This window comes from Neoarius graeffei, chromosome 1 (genome assembly GCF_027579695.1).
Source record: "Neoarius graeffei isolate fNeoGra1 chromosome 1, fNeoGra1.pri, whole genome shotgun sequence".
NCBI classification, from domain to species: domain Eukaryota; kingdom Metazoa; phylum Chordata; class Actinopteri; order Siluriformes; family Ariidae; genus Neoarius; species Neoarius graeffei.
In genome coordinates this window covers 26,664,665-26,688,954 of record NC_083569.1, presented here as the reverse complement: position 1 = coordinate 26,688,954, position 24,290 = coordinate 26,664,665, and the positions used below count along the sequence as shown (strand labels likewise).

The following is a 24,290-nucleotide window of genomic DNA, read 5'->3' as shown; positions in this document are numbered from 1 at the left end:
CGTGGCAAAGTTGCATTCGATCCGCTCAGTTTCTGAGGTGAGATGGATGCGGAAAGCAATTCAGTGCGGTCCTTAAAAGAAGGTCCATTTAGTCAGCAATCAAATTGAGCTAAATTGGCAACAAAACAAGCTGGACCCCCTCGACCAAATCTAAACATAAAACAAATTTTGACAAGGGGGGGAATCATATACTCGAGGTTTTACTTCAACATGGTCCCAGCACAAATCCTGGCGAGCTGGCTGCGAGGACGCCTCAGCAGTTTTCTGCTCCCCTGCTTACTTTTCCACCCTGGAGGTGGCTCCACGGACAACACTGCTTGGATGGTCACTGGAGTTTCGGACATGCATCATTTGTCGGGGAAAATGAAAAAACGAGTCATCAAAGATTCACATGGGCAGCTGCGTGAAATGTTCGGCTTTTGGGAGAGTGAACATCGCTACACAACTGGATGAGGGCTACAGGCTAGCAGTTCACCGCCACAACGATGAGGTGAGCAAGAACAGGCACATATTAAACCGGCTCATCCAATGCGTGAAATTTTGTGGAGTGTTCGAGTTAGCTCTACGAGGCAAAGACGAAAGTGAGGGCTCCAGTCACCGCGGTGTTTTTCTGGGTTTGGTTGACTTCGTGACTCACACACACACAGTCACAGAATCAGTTCACTTTTGATGTTTTCAATGTGCATTTTTATATTTGCCACACTTTGCTCTGAGAGTTAGCACTTTGGTAATATCCTTGGTAAATACCAGTAATTGCAAGATCTAAAGATCCACTCATCTATTTATTCAACTGCTATTGTTATGTTAGCCAACTATTTACAATGTTTTGTTACAGTAAGTGCACTTTCCTGTTTGTCCTTAAGTTGCACAGTCTGTAAAATTCTTGCTGGTCATGGAGTTTGAAGTACAAAATCTATTTACAGAACATTCTGTAGAACAGTTGACTTGCTACCTAGGTCAATTTACTTCAGTCCTGTGGACATTTGTGGTCGGTGTAGACATAACGGGGGAAAATTGCCCCCCCCTGAAAAAAAATTCAGGAGCCGCCACTGTTACCAACTCCTGTCGGTTTAGTTCGTATAGTGTTATGTTCACTTCTCCTTTAGTTAGCAGGTTCACTGAATGGTTAGCTTGAGGCATAGTTGGATAACAGTGAATAAAATGAAAGAAAACAAGGATTAAAAAATTGTTTCTGAGTGCGGTCCTTGTAGTAGCTATTTAGTTTATCAATTAGGTTCATTCTAATCAGCCCTTAAGCATATTTAGCAATTCAGCACATTAGGTTTTGTTCTTCATGTTGCGGAGCTCCACAAATCACATATTACACTGATGCCATCTTGGCTGCCCCCTGTTGCTCTATGTAGTTTTCATAACAGGCTTATTAAATAAATATACAGCAATAATGTTCCAACAAATATTTTAATGAGTCTGAGTTTTGACTTTGACAGAGTTACTAACACACCAATGATCATTGCATCATACAAAATAAATAAACACACACCCACATACATACAGGCGAGGTGGCTGAGAGGTTAAGGCGATGGACTGCTAATCCATTGTGCTCTGCATGCGTGGGTTTGAATCCCACCCTCGTCGCGTGCCTGTTCTTTTGGGTGGCGTAGTGGTTAGCATGGTCGCCTCACAGCAAGAAGGTTCCGGGTTCGCGAGGGCCTTTCTGTGTGGAGTTTGCATGTTCTCCCTGTGTCTGCGTGGGGATGCTCTGGTTTCCCCCACAATCCAAAGAAGGTTGAAAGCTGACCTTCACAGCTCATCAGAGGAGCATATCAGCAGAAAAGTAGTGTGGAGTTAGTTGATTAGGTAATTGTTACAAACAGTGCCAAGGTTGTGGGTTTAATCCAAATAGTGGCTGTTTTCACAGATGCATGGGCACCGCCAGGGGGGGAAAGGTTAGAACAATTCTAGGGGCCCAGCACTGCCATGGGGCCCTTTAAGGGGCTGATAATATGATTTTAATAAGACTTTTGAAATAACAACAATGCAATATTCCATCTGGTAAAATGAGCTAATTGAACAAGGTTGTCTATTTCTTGAGTTCTTCAGCATATTGTCATTTAACCCTCCCCCTTTTGCGAAATGGTATGGTCCAGTTCTGGTAGAAGCGCGATGCGTTAAATCTGTGTGCTGATCAGTGCAACGCTACTTGCTGCTGTGTCGCGGTGCAGCAGCCAGCCAGCCAGCAGTGGAGTGCGTACAGTCTATGATCGCTAAATATGAAGAGTGGCTGTCAAAAACGTAAAGAAAGGCAGCTGAAAGCTGAGAGGGACCGGAGAGGCAGGCAACTGGTTGAGGGAAAATTGCTCCAGCAGGTACAACAGTCTTTCAAATCATCATTAAATCTAACTTGCTCACAGTGGGCGAAAGTGCCGACAAGGTGGATTTCAAGGCAGGAAAACATTGCCAGCACTGCTGTCCCAGTGAATTTAGTAGGCAAAAATATTTAAAAGACATATGAACATGCAAAATGTAAAATAGTAAATGTGAAATGTGATACATTTGAACACTGCTACATGTTCCATGTAAAAATGCTCACAATTTGAGGCTGATCAAACCAAGCAATGTCGTCTACTTCTTTTGGATTGGCACCTCATGCAAATCAATCTATCACTACTGTGTCTTTGTTTGAGATCTCTACTATTCCTTTGCAATTCATCATTACATATGTGTGAAGTTTATTCCAACCAAGTTTCAAGGAAATCCAATTAACTCTGAAGGTCAAAAAAGACTAAAAAATATGTGAAAAATACACAAATTCCAAAATGGATGACTTCCTGTTGGGCAGTCACTCAACCCAATGTTAACAAGATCAACTGTGAGCTACTTACGTATACCCCTGCTCCCACTTATATCAGAATGCAAGCAATCGAAGGAATAGGACACTTATTATGAATGTTGACTTCAACAAATAATTAACCCTGAAACAAGTAAGTAAAGAGCAGTGTTTAACCCAGGGATTTCAAATAGCATCCTGGTAAACTGTCCTTTTGAAATAGCATTTTGCTTCTTTAAATAGCGTCAAAATCCATGCTATATGTTTCGTAAATACATTAAGTTGGTAATCAGGAAGTTGACATGCGACAGATGTGAAAATTTTATACACGGTATAGAACCCCAAGTTGAAGCTCAGTACCACATATCAAGTAGTTGTGATTTGTAGTTGCTGAGAAAAGTGTTATGAAAATTTTGTAAATATATGCTGCATGTTTTGTAAATACGGTACATTCTATTGGTAAAAAGGAAGTTGATGTGGGACAGAGCTGAAAACAGTATAGAACCTCAAGTACCAAGTGGCTATGATTTGTGGTTGCTGAGAAAAAGAGTGTTTTGGACAGAGGTAAATAAACCAATATCCCCCCCCCCCCACACACACACACCCCCGAAGGTCCAAAAACACAGGACTGCAGTTCTATTGTAAAAGTTGTTCTAATTATCCATCCATCATCTGTAGCCGCTTATCCTGTCCTACAGGGTCACCAGAGCCTATCCCAGCGGACTATAGGCAAGAGGCAGAGTACACCCTGGCCAAGTCATCACAGGGCTGACACATAGACAACCATTCACGGTAGACCCCGATTCCGCCACCAGGCGCCGCCATTTGCGCCATTTAGAGTTTCAGCCAAAGCCAGCCAACAATTTTTTATGCCAAATTGAGCCGCCATCTATTAAAATTTGGCTCAGCCAGCTAGAATAACGTGCATCAAACAATAGTTTTATCTATCACGTAGAGACATACATGAAAAAAGAAACGTCAAACGTAATCAACTTTGCACACTGGAACAACAGACATCATTGCAACAGATTGACTGGTATCGCGAGACCCTAGTCGCTCGGTTGCTACGATACAGGGGAGACTCGGTTGGCCCCAAGGTGATGAGAAGGTGCTAAAGTGGCTGTGGTGCACTGCTGACCACTCGACATGACCTTGAACGAATGTTGAAGAAATTAAATGGCAGAGGGAAACATGTATGTAATAAAAGGTAATTTTGTTCTTTTGTCATACTTAGCTAATTCTAAGCTACTCGCATTTTTGCATCATCTTCTAATGTTTGAAGTAAGAATGCGTTTCTCAAACAACTTCATAGGTTAGCAAACTTAGCATTGAAGTACTTTGTACACAGGTTAGCCTTTGCAGGCTTACTTGCTATTTTGCCTAAATAGCACTTTGGATTTGCACGGGATAAGTAAAACCCGTGATCTTTTAATTTGCAAATTACTACCTCAGCTCTGCGTTACTTGCAACACATCCGCACGGGATAAACAGCATCCACAAATTGCTTTATTTTACTGACATGATATTATGACTGGATAAGTCTGAGAAAGAGACAGAAAAGGCATGCGTGTCGTGGCTCAGGTGCCATACCATAAACCCGGGGACCTGGGTTCGGTTCCAACTTGAAGGTCATTTCCCGATCCCTCCCTGTCTCTCTCTCCCACTCATTTCCTGTCTCTACACTGTCCTATCCAATAAAGGTGGAAAAAAGTCCAAAAAAAATCTTTAAAGAAAAGGCGCGCGCAATGACAATTGGCACGTTTATTTTGAAAATGGTGCCTTTTGCCCTCTGTTCTATGGCAAACAATCCTCTTGGAAGTTCTTGTAAATTTGAATCATTAAAAAAAAACTATTTGTTTAAGTAAAATCTGATGGTTAGTTTTATTAACCTACATTTTATCACATTTTGTAAGTAAGTAATTTTAGTTCATAAAGCACATTTAAAATCAGTGAAAATTAACCAAAGTGATATAGTGATACAGTCTTAATAATGGACCCACTTTGATAGTGTCAAGCTAAGAATACTAAAATGAGCAATAAAACATGATACAAGTGTTGCATGGTCAAGCAGCAGGAAAGTTGGATACTAAACATACTGTACATTCCAGTAGACAAAGACAGCCTGCATAGTGGCAAAATGCAGACAACCCATAGCCTATTGGCCCTTTTCCACTACCCTTTTTCAGCTCACTTCAGCTCGCTTCAGCTCACTTCAGCCCGACACGGCTCGCGTTTCGACTACCAAAAACCAGCACGACTCAGCTCGTTTCAGCCCTGCTTAGCCCCTAAAACTCGCACCGTTTTGGAGTGGGGCTGAAGCGAGCCAAACCGTGCCGACTGAGGCTGGGGGCGTGAGCAGACACTCCCCTGTGCACTGATTGGTGAGGAGGAGTGTCCTCACATGCCCACACACGCCCCGCGAGCGCGCTGGGATCTGTAAACACCGTAAACCCGGAAGAAGAATAATTACGAATTACGAGAATTTCTGAAGCCTTATGCGCCTCGCCTCATCTATACGCTCTTGCCAGTATCTGTCCGCGTTGTCGGTGACAACAAGCCACAGCACCAAGACCAGCAACATTAACGACTCCATGTCCTCCATGTTTATTGTTTACTATCCGGGTCGTGAGACTACCGCTTAAAAGATCACTGAATCAGTGACATACAGAGCATCGTGGACGAGTTCGCGGAGCGCAAGGCTCATCGTATGCCCTTCAAATAATGCGCGCAGTAGGCTATTGATGTTTTATTATGAGCCATGTACAGTATGTCGCCGAATGTTTTTTTTGTTTCTGAGTTACATGTTCGTTTGAAGGACTTAATGTACAAAATAACATAGTTGCACCCCGTAGTGTTGAAATTGGTAAACACAGTGCATTCAGTGAGGTTTGCACCGCCCTCCTTTTATTTCTGACTCTTCCTGTCACCGTTGCAACCTCTGAGCGCTCATTCGTATGCCCTTCAAATAATGTGCGCAGTATAGGCTATTGATGTTTTATTATGAGCCATGTACAGTATCCTAATGTTTTTTGTTTCTGAGTTACATGTTCGTTTGAAGGACTTGATGTACTAAATAACATAGTTGCACCCGGTAGTGTTGAAATTGGTAAACACCGCAGTTGCGGACATTTTGTAGCCTAAAATGATGTTATGATAAGCTTTAATAAAGGGCCCGGTCATTTGCCCCGCCCCCGGCCCGGCTCTGACTTGTTCCGCCACTGTCACTGATGTCACTGTTTGCGCTGCTTAACGACATCACGTGACGTCCACCCACTTTCGCTAACTCCACCCAATGTGTCCACCCACTTCCAGCCAGCACGGTTCAGCGCGGTTGTAGTCGAAATGCAACTCCAACAGCCCCGCTCAGCCCGACTCAGCTCGACTCGGCACGGCACGGCTCAGCCGCGTTTGTAGTGGAAAAGCGGCATTATGGCCCTTTTCCACTACCCTTTTTCAGCTCGCTTCAGCTCACTTCAGCCCGACACGGCTCGCGTTTCGACTACCAAAAACCAGCACGACTCAGCTCGTTTCAGCCCTGCTTAGCCCCTAATGCCGCTTTTCCACTACAAACGCGGCTGAGTCGGGCTGAGCCGTGCCGTGCTGAGTCGAGCTGAGCGGGGCTGTTGGAGTTGCATTTCGACTACAACCGCGCTGAACCGTGCTGGCTGGAAGTGGGTGGACACATTGGGTGGAGTTAGCGAAAGTGGGTGGACGTCACGTGATGTCGTTAAGCAGCGCAAACAGTGACATCAGTGAGCTTTTAAGCGGCACGACCCGGAGAGTAAACAATAAACATGGAGGACATGGAGTCGTTAGTGTTGCTGGTCTTGGTGCTGTGGCTTGTTGTCACTGACAACACGGACAGATACTGGCAAGAGCGTATAGATGAGGCGAGGCACATAAGGCTTCAGAAATTCTCATAATTCGTAATTATTCTCCTTCTGGGTTTGCGGTGTTTACAGATCCCAGCGCGCTCGCGGGGCGTGTGTGGGCATGTGAGGACACTCCTCCTCACCAATCAGTGCACAGGGGAGTGTCTGCTCACGCCCCCAGCCTCACTCGGCATGGCTTGGCTCGCTTCATCCCCACTCCAAAACCGTGCGAGTTTTAGGGGCTAAGCAGGGCTGAAACGAGCTGAATCGTGCTGGTTTTTGGTAGTCGAAACGCGAGCCGTGTCGGGCTGAAGTGAGCTGAAAAAGGGTAGTGGAAAAGGGCCATAAACACCGCAAACCCAGAAGGAGAATAATTACGAATTATGAGAATTTCTGAAGCCTTATGCGCCTCGCCTCATCTATACGCTCTTGCCAGTATCTGTCCGCGTTACAACAAGCCACAGCACCAAGACCAGCAACACTAACGACTCCATGTCCTCCATGTTTATTGTTTACTATCCGGGTTGTGAGACTACCGCTTAAAAGCTCACTGATGTCACTGTTTGCGCTGCTTAACGACATCACGTGACGTCCACCCACTTTCGCTAACTCCACCCAATGTGTCCACCCACTTCCAGCCAGCACGGTTCAGCGCGGTTGTAGTCGAAATGCAACTCCAACAGCCCCACTCAGCCCGACTCAGCACGGCACGGCTCAGCCCGACTCAGCCGCGTTTGGAGTGGAAAAGCGGCATATATATTTGTAAGCAATACACTGCATATTGAGATCTTGTAAATCAGTGGAACATAGAGTCTATAGTCATAGACTATAGGCATGAAATACACATACTATACGTATGTGTGTGCATGAAATGACAGCGTCAGCCATTTGTAGCCATAAACATTTTGGTGGCTGCAGCAGCCATTATGGTTTTGGCTGAGCCGGCTAATAACCTCATCAGCCAGCCATTATTCTCGAAACAAACAGCTTCGGGGTCTAATTCACGGTCAATTTAGAGCCACCAATTAGCCTAACCTGCATGCCTTTGGGGGAAACCAGAGCAAACCCTCACAGACAGAGCATGCAAGCTCCACACAGAAAGGCCCTCGCCAGCCACAGGGCTCAAACCCAGGACCTTCTTGCTGTGAGGCAACAGTGCTAACCACCATACCACCCTGTTATAATTATTGTTCTAAGATAAATACGAAGCTTTAAAATTGATTCCTTTAACTGTTTGTTCAGGTACAAATGCTCTGTAACAGGAGCCATGGGGAGGGGCCCTGACTATTCTCATCCAGCAAACCCCCTGCCAAAAAAAAGCTCAAGGATCCATTGAAATGTGTTGCGCTCAAAAAACTTTGCACTGTTATCTGTTGCAGATGAAGTTAGCAGTTCTCCAGCAAGTCCTAACGCCAAAGAGAATCTGTTGCAAATTTGGTGTCGCTACCTTGAAAAGTGACTAAAGTTATGCTCCTTAAAAATGTCAAAAATATCACGATTGTAATGCTTTTGCTGTGACAAAACTTTAATGCTCTTAATTCAACAGTAATTTGCTTAATTTTACAGGTCCTCTGATGGCTGATCGTTGGTGTTCGATATCCAACTGGTGGTTCAATTCTTAGAGTGACAGGTGTTTTGCAGTTGTTGTTGATAACCTTGTTGTTACACCAGCTGGCGCTGAATGTGTTGACTTGGAACAAATTTGACTAATTTGTCTTTTTTTTTTTTTACCAAGTACAGCATCATTGTTGCTTGAATATTAGCCTAAATACTAAACCTGTGACCGTTTTCTCAAGTCTATATTTTTTCTTCTAACAATTTATGTCACTAACACAGTGGCGGTGGGCTGAAAGCTTTTTTTAAAGCACTTCAAACTGTCAGTAGCATTACAGTAAAATTACTTATTGCCCTACTGTGCATGCGCTTTGCATTCTGGGGACTTGGCTATGCAGTTGTTAGGACTAGGACTGTTTTGGCCTCTAGAGGCCGCTGTTATTTCCTTTTCATGTCGTGTTTATTTTGGCCTCTAGAGGCCGCCACTGTTCCTGTGTTTTGTGTTTGTGTTAATTGCCTAATTATCTTCACCTGTGTCCTTAATTAGTTTGTCTATTTATACCCCTGAGTTCAGTCCTCTTGTCACGGAGTCTTTGTGCTGTTATGTTTATCTCCAGTTTCCTTTGTACTGTGTTTTTTGATCTTCCTAGCTTTTGTATTTTTGCACTTTGCTTTTCTTTTGGATTATACTCTTTGGTTTTTTTGTTGTCTTTTGTTTTGCCCTGTATATAGTGTATATAGTTTAAATAAACCTTTTGATTCTTTTTCTACTTCCGCCTCACGCCTCTGCATTTGAGTCATCCCCCTGGTGGCCTAGTGGGGGTTTGCTGGATTATCACACCAACGAACCAGGTTCGAATCCCAGCAAAACCCTAACAGAAAGACTCCGTCATGACCGACTCAGCAGAGGCTGCTTCAACTGTCTACCCGGCCAACCTTCAGGGAATTATGGCAGCTTTGACACGCTTCGGAGCGACCATGGACGCTCATGGACGTACGCTCACCAGCCAACGTGAGGCCCTCGCTCGCCACGAGGAACTGCTTCAGCAAATTGGGAAAACCCTGGCACAGCTGACATCTCTGCCTGCATCTCCTGCTCCTGATCCAGTTCCTGCTCCTGATCCAGCTCCCACTCCTGCTCCAGTGCCTCCTGCAATGCTGCCTTCTTCACCTCGCGAACCCAGCCTTCCTGCACCACAGAGGTATGACGGCAAGCACAGTGAGTGCCGAGAGTTCCTTACCCAGTGTCAACTCACCTTTGAACTTCAGCCTACCACCTACACTACGGATCGCCGCAAGATTGCCTTTGTGATCACCTTATTAGCTGGTAAGGCGCGAGCCTGGGCTACTGCTATTTGGCAAAGACAGGGACCTGAGTGCTTTGATTTACAGCTGTTTTCTGAAGAGATGCTTCGGGTCTTCGATCAGGCAGACATCAGTACCGACGCAGCCCGAAAGCTCATGTCCATCCGGCAAGGAGGAAGCGTCGCAGATTACGCCATCTCGTTCCGAACACTCGCAGCAGTAAGTGGATGGAACGAGACTGCCCTGGTGTCAGCCTTCCACCATGGTCTGTCTGACCCCATCAAGGACGGTCTGGCCTCTATTGGATGCCCAAGTGACCTCGAAACCCTCATCTCACATGCTATTCGTCTGGACAACAGGATGAGAGAACGCCACCAAGCCTTGAGCCCCCCCAGCCTCCCTACCTCTACCTGGAGACCATCTACCTCCTTCAGTGACTGTCCAGAACCCATGCAAGTGGGTCGTACTCGCCTCTCCGCATCTGAGAGGGAGCGCAGAAGGAGGGACAAGTGCTGCATCTACTGTGGCAAGCCTGGTCACTTCCGAGCATCATGTCCCGAACTCTTGGGAAAAGGACCGCCCCGTCCAGCCGAGGGAGGGTTGTGACGGGGCCTACCCTCTCTCCCGGACTCCCTGGCCAAGGAATCTACATCCCGGTCTCCATCTCCTGGGGTGAGTCTGTCCACTCTTGTCAAGCTTTGATAGACTCAGGGGCGGCTGGGAACTTTATGGATATTCACTTCGCCCAAAGCATCAATATTCCGACTGTACCTCTTGAAGTCCCACTGTCTGTGTCTGCCCTCGATGGCCAAGCGTTAGGTGATGGAAGAGTCACCCAAGTTACTTCTCCAGTTTTCCTCCAGTCTCAAGGTCACAAGGAAGAAATATCCCTGCACCTGATTCCTTCACCTGAGTTCCCAGTTATTCTAGGCCTTCCTTGGCTTACTCGCCACAACCCTCGCATAGACTGGGTAACAAGCCAGGTTGTGGAATGGGGCCCTGCATGCCATGCCTCTTGTCTGCTCTCTAGCTCTCCTGTGTCTCCTGCCGAGCCCCCTGATCTCACCGAGTTATCTCAAGTTCCCACAGAGTACTGGGATCTCAAGGAGGTATTCAGCAAGAGCAGGGCCGCCGTTCTTCCTCCGCACCGGGCCTACGACTGTGCCATCGACTTGCTCCCTGGGACTACCCCTCCTCGTGGCAGACTGTTTTCACTCTCTCAGCCAGAACGCAAGGCCATGGAGGAATACCTCAAAGATGCCCTGGTCTCTGGGTTTATTCGACCCTCCACTTCACCTGCTGGAGCCGGCTTCTTCTTTGTCGGCAAGAAGGATGGGGGGCTCCGACCATGTATTGATTACAGGGGCCTGAATAAGATCACTGTGCGCAACCGATATCCCCTTCCGCTGATGTCCACAGCTTTCGACCTGCTCCAAGGCGCCACCGTCTTCACCAAGTTGGACCTACGGAACGCATACCACCTCATCCGTATCCGACAGGGAGACGAGTGGAAGACTGCCTTTAACACCCCGTCTGGGCACTACGAATACCAGGTGATGCCCTTCGGACTCACCAATGCACCAGCTGTTTTTCAGGCCCTAATCAACGACGTCTTAAGGGACATGATTAACCTATACGTTTTTGTCTACCTCGACGACATCCTTATCTTTTCCAAGACCGTGCAGGAGCACCGCCACCATGTCCGCCAGGTTCTCCAGAGGCTGCTACAGAACAATCTGTTCGCCAAGGCCCAGAAATGCGAATTTCATGTTCCCGAGGTCTCCTTTCTGGGATTTATTGTACGGACAGGCCAACTCCAAATGGACCCTGCCAAGACCCTGGCCGTCCGGGATTGGCCTACTCCCAAGTCCGTTAAGGAGGTTCAGCGGTTCTTAGGATTCGCTAACTTCTACCGCAAGTTCATCAGGAACTTCAGTTCTGTGGCAGCACCCATGTCTGACCTCACCAAAGGGACAGGTGGATCTTATGGCTGGTCTCCTCAGGCAGAAAAGGCGTTCAAAGACCTCAAGGACCGCTTCTGCACGGCACCCATTCTGGTTCTCCCGGACACCTCCCAACCATTCATCGTGGAGGTGGACGCCTCGGACAGTGGTGTCGGCGCGGTGCTCTCTCAACGTTCGGAAGGAAAGCTGCACCCCTGCGCTTACTTCTCCCACCGCCTGAGTCCTGCTGAGTCCCGGTACGATGTGGGGGATCGAGAACTGCTAGCGGTCAAACTGGCCCTTGAGGAGTGGAGGCACTGGCTGGAGGGAGCACAACATCCATTCCTGGTTTGGACTGACCACAAGAACCTGGAGTACCTCCAGCAAGCCAAGAGACTGAACCCTCGACAGGCTAGGTGGGCCCTGTTTTTCAGTCGGTTTGACTTCACCCTCTCATACCGCCCCGGCTCCAAGAACACCAAACCTGACGCACTGTCCAGACTGTTCTCTGCCACTAACAGGGAGAATGAAGTCGGGCCTATTATCCCTGTGTCCCGGATTGTGGCCCCTGTCCGCTGGGGTATTGAGGAGGCTGTCCAACGAGCCCAACGCCAGGACCCCGGTCCTGGGACGGGGCCACCAGGCCTCTTGTACGTCCCACATCAAGCCCGGGCCAAGGTTCTCCAGTGGGGTCACTCTTCCCCTCTCACCGCCCACCCGGGAGCTCGGAGGACCCTGGACTTCCTGAAAAGACGCTTCTGGTGGCCTAACATGGAGAAGGAAGTAAGGTCATTTGTCCTGTCCTGTGAGGTTTGCACCAGAACCAAGAACCCACGACAGCGTCCCCAGGGTCTCCTGCATCCTCTGACCATTCCCCGGCGTCCCTGGTCCCACGTGGCAGTCGACTTTATCACGGGTCTCCCTGAGTCACAAGGTAACACGGTCATTTTGGTCTTAGTTGACAGATTCTCCAAGGCCTGCCGCTTCATACCACTGTGCAAACTCCCCTCTGCTCTTGAAACTGCGAAACTTTTGTTTAATCATGTCTTCCGAGTCTTTGGTCTTCCACAGGACATCGTCTCAGACCGAGGGCCCCAGTTCTCCTCCCGAGTGTGGCACGGGTTCTGCAAGGTCATCGGAGCCACTGCCAGCCTCTCCTCTGGGTTTCACCCACAGTCCAATGGTCAGACGGAGAGGCTCAACCAGGACCTGGAAACCACCCTGCGAGGCCTGGCTATGGATAACCCGACATCGTGGAGCACCTGGCTGCCATGGGCGGAGTACGCCCACAACACCCTGCAGTCATCGGCCACCAAGCTGTCGCCATTCCAGTGCCAATTCGGGTTCCAGCCACCTCTGTTCCCGGACCAGGAGGAGGACGCGGGGGTGCCCTCGGTCAACCAATATGTGAGACGGTGTCGCAAGACCTGGAGCAAGGTCAGGAAGACCCTCATACAGACCTCCAGAACCAACCAGACTCAGGCCAACCGCCATAGAAGACCTGCACACGCTTTCCGCCCTGGGCAGCGTGTTTGGCTGTCCACTAAGGACCTTCCACTGCGGGTGGAGAACCGCAAGCTTGCTCCTCGCTACATTGGCCCCTTCAAGGTGGTGCGCAGGGTGAACCCTGTCTCCTACCGGCTCCAGTTGCCCCGGACTCTGAGGATCAACCCCACTTTCCATGTTTCCCTGTTACGGCCCGTACTGACATCTACGTATGCCCCTGCCCCTAGGAACCCCCCACCCCCCCGCATCTTCCAGGGGCAGACTGTGTTCACTGTGAATCGCCTGCTTGACTCCCGCCGGGTCCGCGGCGGGTTGCAATATCTGGTGGACTGGGAGGGCTATGGTCCTGAGGAGCGCTGCTGGGTTCCTGCTCGGGATGTCCTTGATAAAGAACTATGTCGGGACTTCCATTCGGCCCATCCGGATCGCCCTGGGAACGTCAGGAGACGCTCCTAGAGGGGGGGGTCCTGTTAGGACTAGGACTGTTTTGGCCTCTAGAGGCCGCTGTTATTTCCTTTTCATGTCGTGTTTATTTTGGCCTCTAGAGGCCGCCACTGTTCCTGTGTTTTGTGTTTGTGTTAATTGCCTAATTATCTTCACCTGTGTCCTTAATTAGTTTGTCTATTTATACCCCTGAGTTCAGTCCTCTTGTCACGGAGTCTTTGTGCTGTTATGTTTATCTCCAGTTTCCTTTGTACTGTGTTTTTTGATCTTCCTAGCTTTTGTATTTTTGCACTTTGCTTTTCTTTTGGATTATACTCTTTGGTTTTTTTGTTGTCTTTTGTTTTGCCCTGTATATAGTGTATATAGTTTAAATAAACCTTTTGATTCTTTTTCTACTTCCGCCTCACGCCTCTGCATTTGAGTCATCCCCCTGGTGGCCTAGTGGGGGTTTGCTGGATTATCACACCAACGAACCAGGTTCGAATCCCAGCAAAACCCTAACAGCAGTTTACCTGAAGGACATGCAGTCTGTACCAGGATATGTTGTTGGATGTGCTTTTTCTCAGTACACAATGGGGAAGTGACACGTGTCAGGAATGTTACACTTTCCAAGTTCCTATATGATTTTCACCCATCAAGGTCTATCCTCTTTTTGAAAGATATTTGCCTGCCTCACAGCAAAACTAGTGCTCCAGGAGTTAAATGGACATCCATTTCGGAAACTGTGAACTTTGTAGCACACAGCAAACACAAAATGTAATTTGAGCGTAGTTTAATTTTTCACCCTTTTGTCACACTCAATGAGCCATTTAAAAAAAAAAAAACACAGGCCATATTCACTATACCTTCTCAATTTATTTTCATGTATCTGGAGTTTATACCAGCCAAATTTCAAGGGAATCCAAGGAGTTTGAAAGAGCACATACGATTTTTTTTTTAATGCAAAACTTTCAAAACAGCTGACTTCCTGTTGAGTGGAGCAAATATAAGCCAGTGTGAAATATGTCTGTCATGGTGATGATAACGTCCCCACCAAAAACCATGGAGATCAAATAAACTTTGTGGCAACGACAGAAATAAACACACTCAGAAATCAGCCCATTGCCTGCATTCAGGGCGATATGGAGCTCCTCAGTCACATCCAAACCCATGCACTATGCACGTTTTTGATTTTTCACAAGTATGAGGCACAAGCCAAAGATGCATGTGCCACTGGAGGTGCAGATCCTCAGCCCCTCAGCCTGCACCTCCGCTTCTCGGGCCCTAAAGGAAAATGAGCCGTTGATCACGAAATATGACCAACCCTGATTTCAGAGTAATTATCAATATACTTGGACTAAATTTAAAGTAAAATCATGTAGTTAAAACAGACAATCATGCCCATTCTGTCAATTTGTGCAAGTGGGTGTGATGTGTGGAGATGATCGACACTGTCATTTGTGTTTAGCCTGAGGGAAATAAAAATAACGACTGACCAAACTAGAACAATAACATCCTCTTTTTATTTTCATCCCTCACTGTCCTTCTTTCATTTAGGTTCCTGAGGCTAATTTACTCAGTTCATTTTCTTTTTGAATTTATCTGCAGTGTTTGTATCAGTTAGCTTTAATACTCACACAGTAATGTGCTAATGCTAACAGCTAATTAGCTTAGCAACTGGATCCAACTTTTCTGACTAGCCGCTAACTTTAGGCTCATTATCATGGATATAAACCAATTCGCCAAACAATAAGGAACAGGTCGCTTTGAGCAAAAACCCTCTGAACGCTGTGAACTCTATTCCTGAGAGCGTTTCCGCCTGTTCACTGCTATTTTTGACCCTTTTTGTAATAATGAGGTGTTTAAAGCACTGAAACTGAGAAACCTCACCGTTCCAGGGCTCGGTCAGTCCGCTCCACCCGGGCTGAGGCGCTTCGCTCCTGAAGTTCATTCCTGCCGGTGCGGGAATAAACCCAGCGGTGCTGTGGGAATAACCGCTGTGTCAGAGTCGCTGGTGGGATCCTGATCTCGCTGCTTCTACAAATGAATGTTTTTCTGGGGGGAAAAATTCTAAAGATTTAAACACAAACATTCCAAATTCTGAATGCATCTTTCAATTTTCGTGAGGTAGGCGGGGAAATTATGAATATTCATGAGGAAAGTGCCGCCTGATTGGCCGGTGAAGTCTTTCTGTTCCACCGCGTTGCTTTATGAGGAAACGGTTTTGTTTGGTTCTGAACCCATCAGTCCGAGTCCAATAATTATTCTACCATCAGGAAAAGCAGCACAGAATTTACTGCGATTGGTTTCAAATGCATGTTGTTGTGGTTCGTGGATTATTATCCGTGAATAAAGTTGGACTTTTCTTCAAAAGGAGTGAAATAAAAGATTTGTACAAAACACAAGTTTATGGCCCAAACCAGCATTATGTAATAATTCATTTACTGTGTTTTGATCCAATCCTATAATTAGCCTCTGATCAGGAAAAGGAGCAAAAAATTTACTGCAATTGGTTTCATCTCATCTCATCATCTCTAGCCACTTTATCCTGTTCTACAGGGTCGCAGGCAAGCTGGAGCCTATCCCAGCTGACTATGGGCGAAAGGCGGGGTACACCCTGGACAAGTCGCCAGGTCATCACAGGGCTGACACATAGACACAGACAACCATTCACACCTACAGTCAATTTAGAGTCACCAGTTAACCTAACCTGCATGTCTTTGGACTGTGGGGGAAACCAGAGCACCCAGAGGAAACTCACGTGAACAACATGCAAACTCTGCACAGAAAGGCCCTCGTCGGCCACGGGGCTCGAACGCGGGCTTTCTTGCTGTGAGGTGACAGCGTTAACCACTACACCACCGTGCCACCCGCAATTGGTTTCAAATGATTATAATTTCATTTTCAGTCAGACTTCAGATGAGCATTTTAGACGGATTTATTTGTGAATATGTAGTTTTCACATTTTCATAACAGGCTTATTAAATAAATATACAGCAATAATGTTCCAACAAATATTTTAATGAGTCTGAGTTTTGATGTTGACAGAGTTATGAACACACCAAAGATCATTGCATCATACAAAATAAATACGCACACACATAAATGTAGGCAAGGTGGCTGAGAGGTTAAGGTGATGGACTGCTAATCTATTGTGCTCTGCATGTGTGGGTTTGAATCCCACCCTTGTTGCATGCCTGCTCTTTTGGGTGGCACGGTGGTGTAGTGGTTAGCACAGTCACCTCACAGCAAGAAGGTTCTGGGTTCATGGCTGGCGAGGGCCTTTCTGTGTGGAGTTTGCATGCTCTCCCTCTGTCTGCGTGGGTTTCCTCTGGGTGCTCTGGTTTCCCCCACAATCCAAAGACATGCAGTTACAGTAGGTTGATGTGGGGCGACCTTGGGCTGAGGTGCCCTTGAGCAAGGTACTGCTCCCTGTGCGCTCTGGGCTGCTCACTGGGTGTGTGTGCATGTGTTCACTGCTTCAGATGGGTTAAATGCTGAGGATGAATTTCACTGTGCTTGAAGTGTGCATGTGACGAATAAAGGTTTAAAAAAATATATTAACATAGAGTATATAAAATGCAATTTTAACAAACAAAGGTTTAGGAAAAATGTAAACACCTGTAACTGAATTCATGACACTTTTTTTCGTTATCTGTGCAAAGATCTGTCCTATTAATTCAGATTTATTCCCTTTGCAGACTTTTTAATTCAAATTAATGTCTTTAAGTGTCAGATAGAAACACATCCTGGTTGATCGCTTCATCAGGGGGAAATGGGGGAACTGTCCTTAAACTGCTCACACACACAAAATACATTATGATTTAATGCTGTGACAAAATACAGACAGACAATAATCAGCAATTATTGGTCGATAGTGATGGCCGTCTGAAGCCGAGGCTCTGAAGCGCGTGCCGAGTATAAGGGGGCATGGCAAATGAAGCCGCGCCTCGAGGCGTGGCTCGTTCGGAAGAAAACTACATGACCAATGAAAAACGAGGCCTCGGTTTGTTTGGTTCCCGTCAGAGTTTTACCCTGAGAGTCGATTCCCGGATAAAAGCGGGCAAAAGAGCCACCACTTTGTGGGTTGGAGAGAATATCGGAGAGAATATTTCTTTTCTTTCAAACTTTTTTTGGAAAATGTGATACTGTATATCAAACCAACATTTGCAGTTTGTATTATTAAGTAGTAGTGATTGTGTTATCAAATAATATTAGTGCACTGACTAGTAGTGGTAATGTTCTCACCCCCCCCACACACACACACTTTAAAAACATTTTTTTCTTTATTTCTTTTCTTGTCTTTATTCTAAAATGGATCCTGTACACAAGAGGAAATATTCACCGATGTGGGAACATTTTGAAATGGTTCCTCCCAATAAGGTCTTCTGGTGATTATTGACCCCAGTCTTTCATTCGAAACTCACATTGATAACATCACCCGGATAGCTTTCTTTCATCTCAGAAATATTGCAAAGATAAGAAATTTAATGTCATTGCATGATGCAGAAAAACTAGTCCATGCTTTCGTTACCTCCAGGTTGGATTATTGTAATGCCTTACTGTCTGGATGTTCCAATAAGTGCATAAAGAAGCTCCAGTTAGTTCAAAATGCCGCAGCAAGAATCCTTACTAGAACTAGAAAATATGACCACATCACGCCTGTCTTATCCACACTGCATTGGCTCCCAATCAAATTTCGTATTGATTATAAAATACTACTATTGACCTTTAAAGCACTAAATGGTCTCGCACCACAGTACCTGAGTGAACTTCTGCTCCTCTATGACCCGCCACGCCTACTTAGATCAAAAGGTGCAGGCTATCTGCTGGTACCTCGTATAGTGAAGGCTACATCAGGGGGCAGAGCCTTTTCTTACAAAGCCCCACTGTTATGGAACAGCCTTCCAAGTAATGTTCGGGAATCAGACATAGTCTCAGCATTTAAGTCTAGGCTGAAAACATATCTGTTTAGTCAAGCCTTTTGTTAATGGTGTTTATGAGGTAAAGGAGTAGGTCTGGAGGGTCCTCAGACATAGAGTGTTTTGGTAAACTGGGATGTATGGATGCTGTCAGTCCCCACTCGCTTGCTCACTCGAGTTTGTTGATGGTGTAGTGGCTGGCTGCTTTATGTCCCGGGGCTCCCTCATGCCTGTGTTACCTTCTGGCTCTCTCCTTTTAGTTATGCTGTCATAGTTAGTTGCCGGAGTCCCTGCTTGTACTCGGTGCAATATGTATACTGTTCCTACTTATTCAGGTGACATTGGGCATACCTAACCACCTGTGTTTTCTTTCTCCCCCCCCCCACTCCAAATCTGTCCCTCTGAGTTACATGGAGTCAACAGGAAATCTTTTGGTGGAGACGGTGGGGACCTCGACTGGCTATCGTAGCCTGCAGGGAATCGGCCGTCAGACATTCTGTCGCATGTCCCAGACCCGGTGAAATGTAACTGAATTGTCTTGGCCAGGCCTAAGGGTCCCATCTGCATCTCATCATTGCTGAGGAGTGTGCTCCCATCACCCAATCTAGCATCCAGCCAGAGCAGGTCATGATATATTTTTTTACCATATTAACATGCCATTGTGTGTCATGCCTGATGTAAAGACTCTTGTCTCTGCGAGCCTACCACACAGATTTAATACTTGTCATTTTTAGGGCATACCTAACAACATGTTTTCTTTCTCTCTCTCTCTTCCCCCCCCCCCAATCTGTCCCTCTGAGTTACATGTTGATCCTGGGATTGAGATGCTGGCCTCTTCTGCCCCTCGGACCTGCTTGATCCATCCTGGTGCCCTGTGTCTGGTCGGAGTTTTATCGCCCCACTCCTGTGAAGGACGGCCCCATGAGGACAGTTGAGGGTTATACCTGTTAAAACTGTTAATATTATAGTCAGGCTGTCTGTTGTTGCCCAAATGAGGATGGGTTCCCTTTTGAGTCTGGTTCCTCTCGAGGTTTCTTCCTCATGTCGTCTGAGGGAGTTTTTCCTTGCCACCGTCGCCACAGGCTTGCTCATTGGGGATAGATTAGGGATAAAATTAGCTCATGTTTTAAGTCGTTCAAATTCTGTAAAGCTGCTTTACGACAATGTTTATTGTTAAAAGCGCTGTACAAATAAACTTGATTGATTGATTGATTGATTGGTCATATTTTATTAGAAGATTTTATCATCATCATGCACAATTATATTCATATTGCATATTCATGGCTGAAGGTAGGTGGCACGGTGGTGTAGTGGTTAGCGCTGTCGCCTCACAGCAAGAAGGTCCTGGGTTCGAGCCCCGTGGCCGGCGAGAGCCTTTCTGTGCGGAGTTTGCATGTTCTCCCTGTGTCCGCGTGGGTTTCCTCCGGGTGCTCCAGTTTCCCCCACAGTCCAAAGACATGCAGGTTAGGTTAACTGGTGACTCTAAATTGACTGTAGGTGTGAATGGTTGTCTATGTGTCAGCCCTGTGATGACCTGGCGACTTGTCCAGGGTGTACCCCGCCTTTCGCCCGTAGTCAGCTGGGATAGGCTCCAGCTTGCCTGCGACCCTGTAGAACAGGATAAAGCAGCTACAGATAATGAGATGAGATGAGACATCATCAGTGCTGAGGCATTATAGAGCTTTTCATGAGAATGAGCCGCCTGCCAACAGACCAGGCAAAAGTAAGAATCTTTTTTCTGTTTCAATTGTGTCATCAAAATCAAACTCTGTTTAACTGAAAGATATCATCTTTGTGTTATAGATTCCAGAAAACCAATGATAGATGAGGTCTTGGTTAATCATCTTCTTTCACTTGCTCCCATTAAGGGTCGACACAGCGGATCTGTTCCACACATTTAATTTGGCATACGGCATTTTTTCACTCAGGGTACACATTTGGAGAAATAAGATGTTATGCAGGTGTATTTAAAAAAAAAGATGTGTCAAGTTTCTTGTATTAAACTGATATGTTTACATTAGTGTCATCGGATCACCACAAAGAACACTTTTTAAATTTTGTTTCCATGTTGATTCTTTCAGTTTTTTATGCCTTTTTGGTCCATTTTAGGGCTGTTTTGGCATGTTATACTGTTCCACTGTACATTGAACTATATAACATCATACAGAATCCCACATTTCTAGTGCATTTTGTGCTATACGATTGATATGAAATGATAATGTAGTATCTCTGCTTAATTTAATATATGCATATAAAGGAGTCATTTATCACCTGGCAAAAATTTTGCAGTTCTTTAATAATGTGTCCGTCGTTATGCCAAATCACGTCAGTGTTCTCAAAAAGGAACCCAAAAATTCAATCACTGATTCTTTTAATGGTATCCATTTTGGTTGTTTCAGTCTCTATATATGTAGGAATAATGCACAGAAAAAAATTGTTGACTGTAAGGCACCGACACCTTTCAGCGTTCATTGAAAATGTTCACTGGGATAATGGAAAAAGCAATGTAGTCTCTGTAGCCCTCGCTAAACTCGGGGTTTAATCAGGGTTAAAGAATTTCCCATAATGTTTTTATAATTACCATGAGAAGTAAAGGTATAAAAATGCCTTTAGTCATTACAGACTTGAAGGAATTGCACTGAGTAGTGGTTTAATTGAGAAATGTAGTCTCCGTAGCCCATGTAGTCTCTGTAGCCCATGTAGTCTCCGTAGCCCCCAATTCTTCGTTAGGCGTTTCTTCGTGAGAAAATATATTTGATTCTGTGCTCATTGCCATGCAAATTGTATTTCATAATATTTCCAATAAAATATATCTTGTTATACCTTTAAATCTTTCTTTTTTTATTCTGTGGAAAAAATATACACTGGTGTAGTCTCCGTAGCCCCCACCAATTCACTGAAACAGTGGTCTTGATCAACAGGCCATATCTTCTGAATCAGATGAGGATACCTCATGAAATTTTCACACTGTAATACTAAGATATGTGGAAACAAAATGCACTGAATAAAATCTGAAAACTAAACTTTCAAAAAATGACCATTTTGGAACAGAAATGTGTACCCTGAGTGAAAAAATGCCAATAGGTTTTACATCAGATGCCCTTCCTGATACAACCATCCCCAATCTATCCAGGTTTGGGATCAGCACTAAGTAGGCACTGGCTTGTACAACCCCAGTGGCTGGGTATTTCACCTAATCTGCATGTCTTTGAATTGTGGAGGAAACTGACGCACCCAGAGGAAACCCACACAGACATGGAGAGAACATGCAAACTCCACACAGAAAGGCTCCCATCGGCTGTGAGGTTTGAACCCAGAACCTTCTGGCTTGAGGTGACAGTGCTAACCCCTACAGGTTAATATGATTCTTAAAGACATCCAGCCATTGTGAATGGTGGAAGATGTGGGCTTTAGGGAGCTCATGAACATATTGGAACCTACTTGTGTTCTCCCTACTAGGAAGGTGTGCATTTAGTAAAGTAGTTAATTAATTAGTAAAAAGTAATTAATATAAAAATTTAACAATATATTTCTACATCATTCAACATTAAAGGCAGTGGTCGAAATACTTTTTTCCAGTGTTCTTCAATATTGCAGAATGTCAAAATTTTGTTCTGCAATTTGGAAATATTTTCTGCAGATACACAAGCCTCCATACTACACCCTTCTCAACCTAATAATGCCTATATTTACATCATATCTAGCTTTACAACTCATAGCATTACTGTAGTTCTTTATTCTCTCACTCTATTTTTAATTTCAGTCTTCACAGATCCTTCTCTGCAGCAAAGTTATCATTCCATGATACCTCCACAGGTCTTTCATCCCCCTCACCCTGACACTACGGGCTACTACAACTTGAAGTATACCAACTAATTCATAAATGTACTAGTTATCACACCCACACATTATCCTTCCACACAACGTACTAATAAAGGTCTCATCTCATCTCATTATCTGTAGCTGCTTTATCCTGTTCTACAGGGTCACAGGCAAGCTGGAGCCTATCCCAGCTGACTACAGGTGAAAGGCAGGGTACACCCTGGACAAGTCGCCAGGTCATCACAGGGCTGATACATAGATACAGACAACCATTCACACTCACATTCACACCTACGGTCAATTTAGAGTCACCAGTTAACCTAACCTGCATGTCTTTGGACTGTGGGGGAAACCGGAGCACCTGGAGGAAACCCACGCAGACACGGGGAGAACATGCAAACTCCGCACAGAAAGGCCCTCGCTGGCCACGGGGCTCGAACCCGGACCTTCTTGCTGTGAGGCGACAGCGCTAACCACTAAACCACCGTGCCGCCCACTAATAAAGGTATCACCACTATAAAAAATAGAACACAACTGTTCTTCAAGAAACAAAACATTCATTTTCATGTTACATTTTGTCAAGATTAAGTTTCTAGCTTGAACAACAGATTGTTACCCAAAATGTACTTCATTCACAGTGTTTGCATCTGCAACCTGTAGTTTTAAATTGAAAGCAAGGTTTCAATTCTACACTCTCTTACATCTTACGATGATGCAAAGAATTGATGTCATTATGGAATAAAACCCAACTGGCAAATGGAAAGACGTTTGGGTTCATTGTGTTTGCCTGGCTTCTAAAGTGCGAGGTCATGAACTGAACTGAGAACTACTGCAGGGGCTTCACTGCTCTAAACTAACAACAGAGACCTGGGTACAAACTAATCATGGCAGAACTGAGAGCTACAGAACTACTGAGAGCTACAGAACTGAACCGATGAGCTTTGTCTTACAGGGCAACTGTTTTACTTTGTGCTAGTCTGCACCACAGGCAAGACAGCACTAGTAAAAAAAATAGAGCATGTACCAGTACACAAAACATGTATTAGTGTAGCTTGGCATGAGAAAACAAAATATTCAAAAGTATCTATGAATAAAGGTAAAATACTGTTGCTGTCTTCAAAAGGGATATAATAGTATAATTTTGCATGATTCAACAATACAATATATACAAACCTATACAATTTACCAATATATATGTATGCAAGATAAGAACTAGTCAGCAGCGACCGTCTTCATTTTTGTCACCCTCGTGGACGCACAATCTGTCGCTGTTGTTGTTGGAGTCACGCTGACTGCCGGTTTTGCCAAGATACGACAAAATCGTCCTTGTTTTCTTGGCGTTTTTGTCGGACTCTTGCCCCGAAGAAACAATCCTCTTCTTGGGAGCCATGTTTGTTGTGCCACATTGAATTCTGGGAGATGCATGGCGGAAACTGCCGAACACTGCCAAGGTAGTTGTCGGGTCCTCCCGGCGGGTATTAAAAGTGATGAAATTTTACATCGGAAAATGGCAACTGCCCTTATTTGGTTGTTGTCGCCTTTCGTTGGTATTATGTAAATATTGCTCAACTTCCCACTTAAACAATTGTCACGAGAATAGGGGCACGGGCTTAGCATCGTAGAGATGAGCTGGTGGTCAAGTGTGACAAGGTTCAGCATTGAATAGCGCTGCAACAACATCACGGGAAGAAATCGAATGCCTTGTTTGGACGGGCCAAGGAGGTGACTGAGGGCTGTTCTTTCCACTAGCAAGGTAAGTCGTTGTTTGCAGGTTTGAATGACATCAGTTTGCCCCTGCGTACGTTCGACCCATGAAGCGGTGAAGAACAAGGGCTCCTGCATGTTTTCCTTTCGTTGGCTACAAGTGACAGGTGCATATTTGTCCACAAACAGAGAACTGTAGAGTCACTGTTTAAGATTTGTTCAGCAAATGTGTCCATACGTTGGCTGGTCAAAAGCAAATACTTGCTTCCGTAGTTGGCACGGACAGAGCAGAGATCACAGCTCAGCAGTCACTCACTGACGAGTTCAAAAAATAAATAAACCAACCAGCTACTGTTTCGAGCCGGGGACCTTTCGTGCACAAGACTAACGTGATAACCAATACACTATAGAAACCGCAGCACTTGCACCGATCAGCTGTTACCTGGGCCTC

At 45.5% G+C, this 24,290-nt stretch overlaps 2 non-coding genes across 2 annotated transcripts; both read left to right on the top strand.

Annotated features, from left to right (window-relative positions):
• Positions 1-1,514: 1,514 nt before the first annotated feature.
• trnas-gcu (transfer RNA serine (anticodon GCU)) lies at positions 1,515-1,596 on the top strand. The gene has a single exon. It is a non-coding gene; the product is annotated as a tRNA-Ser (tRNA).
• A 14,905-nt stretch (positions 1,597-16,501) lies between these two features.
• trnas-gcu (transfer RNA serine (anticodon GCU)) lies at positions 16,502-16,583 on the top strand. Its single transcript has one exon. It is a non-coding gene; the product is annotated as a tRNA-Ser (tRNA).
• The last annotated feature ends 7,707 nt before the right edge of the window (positions 16,584-24,290 follow it).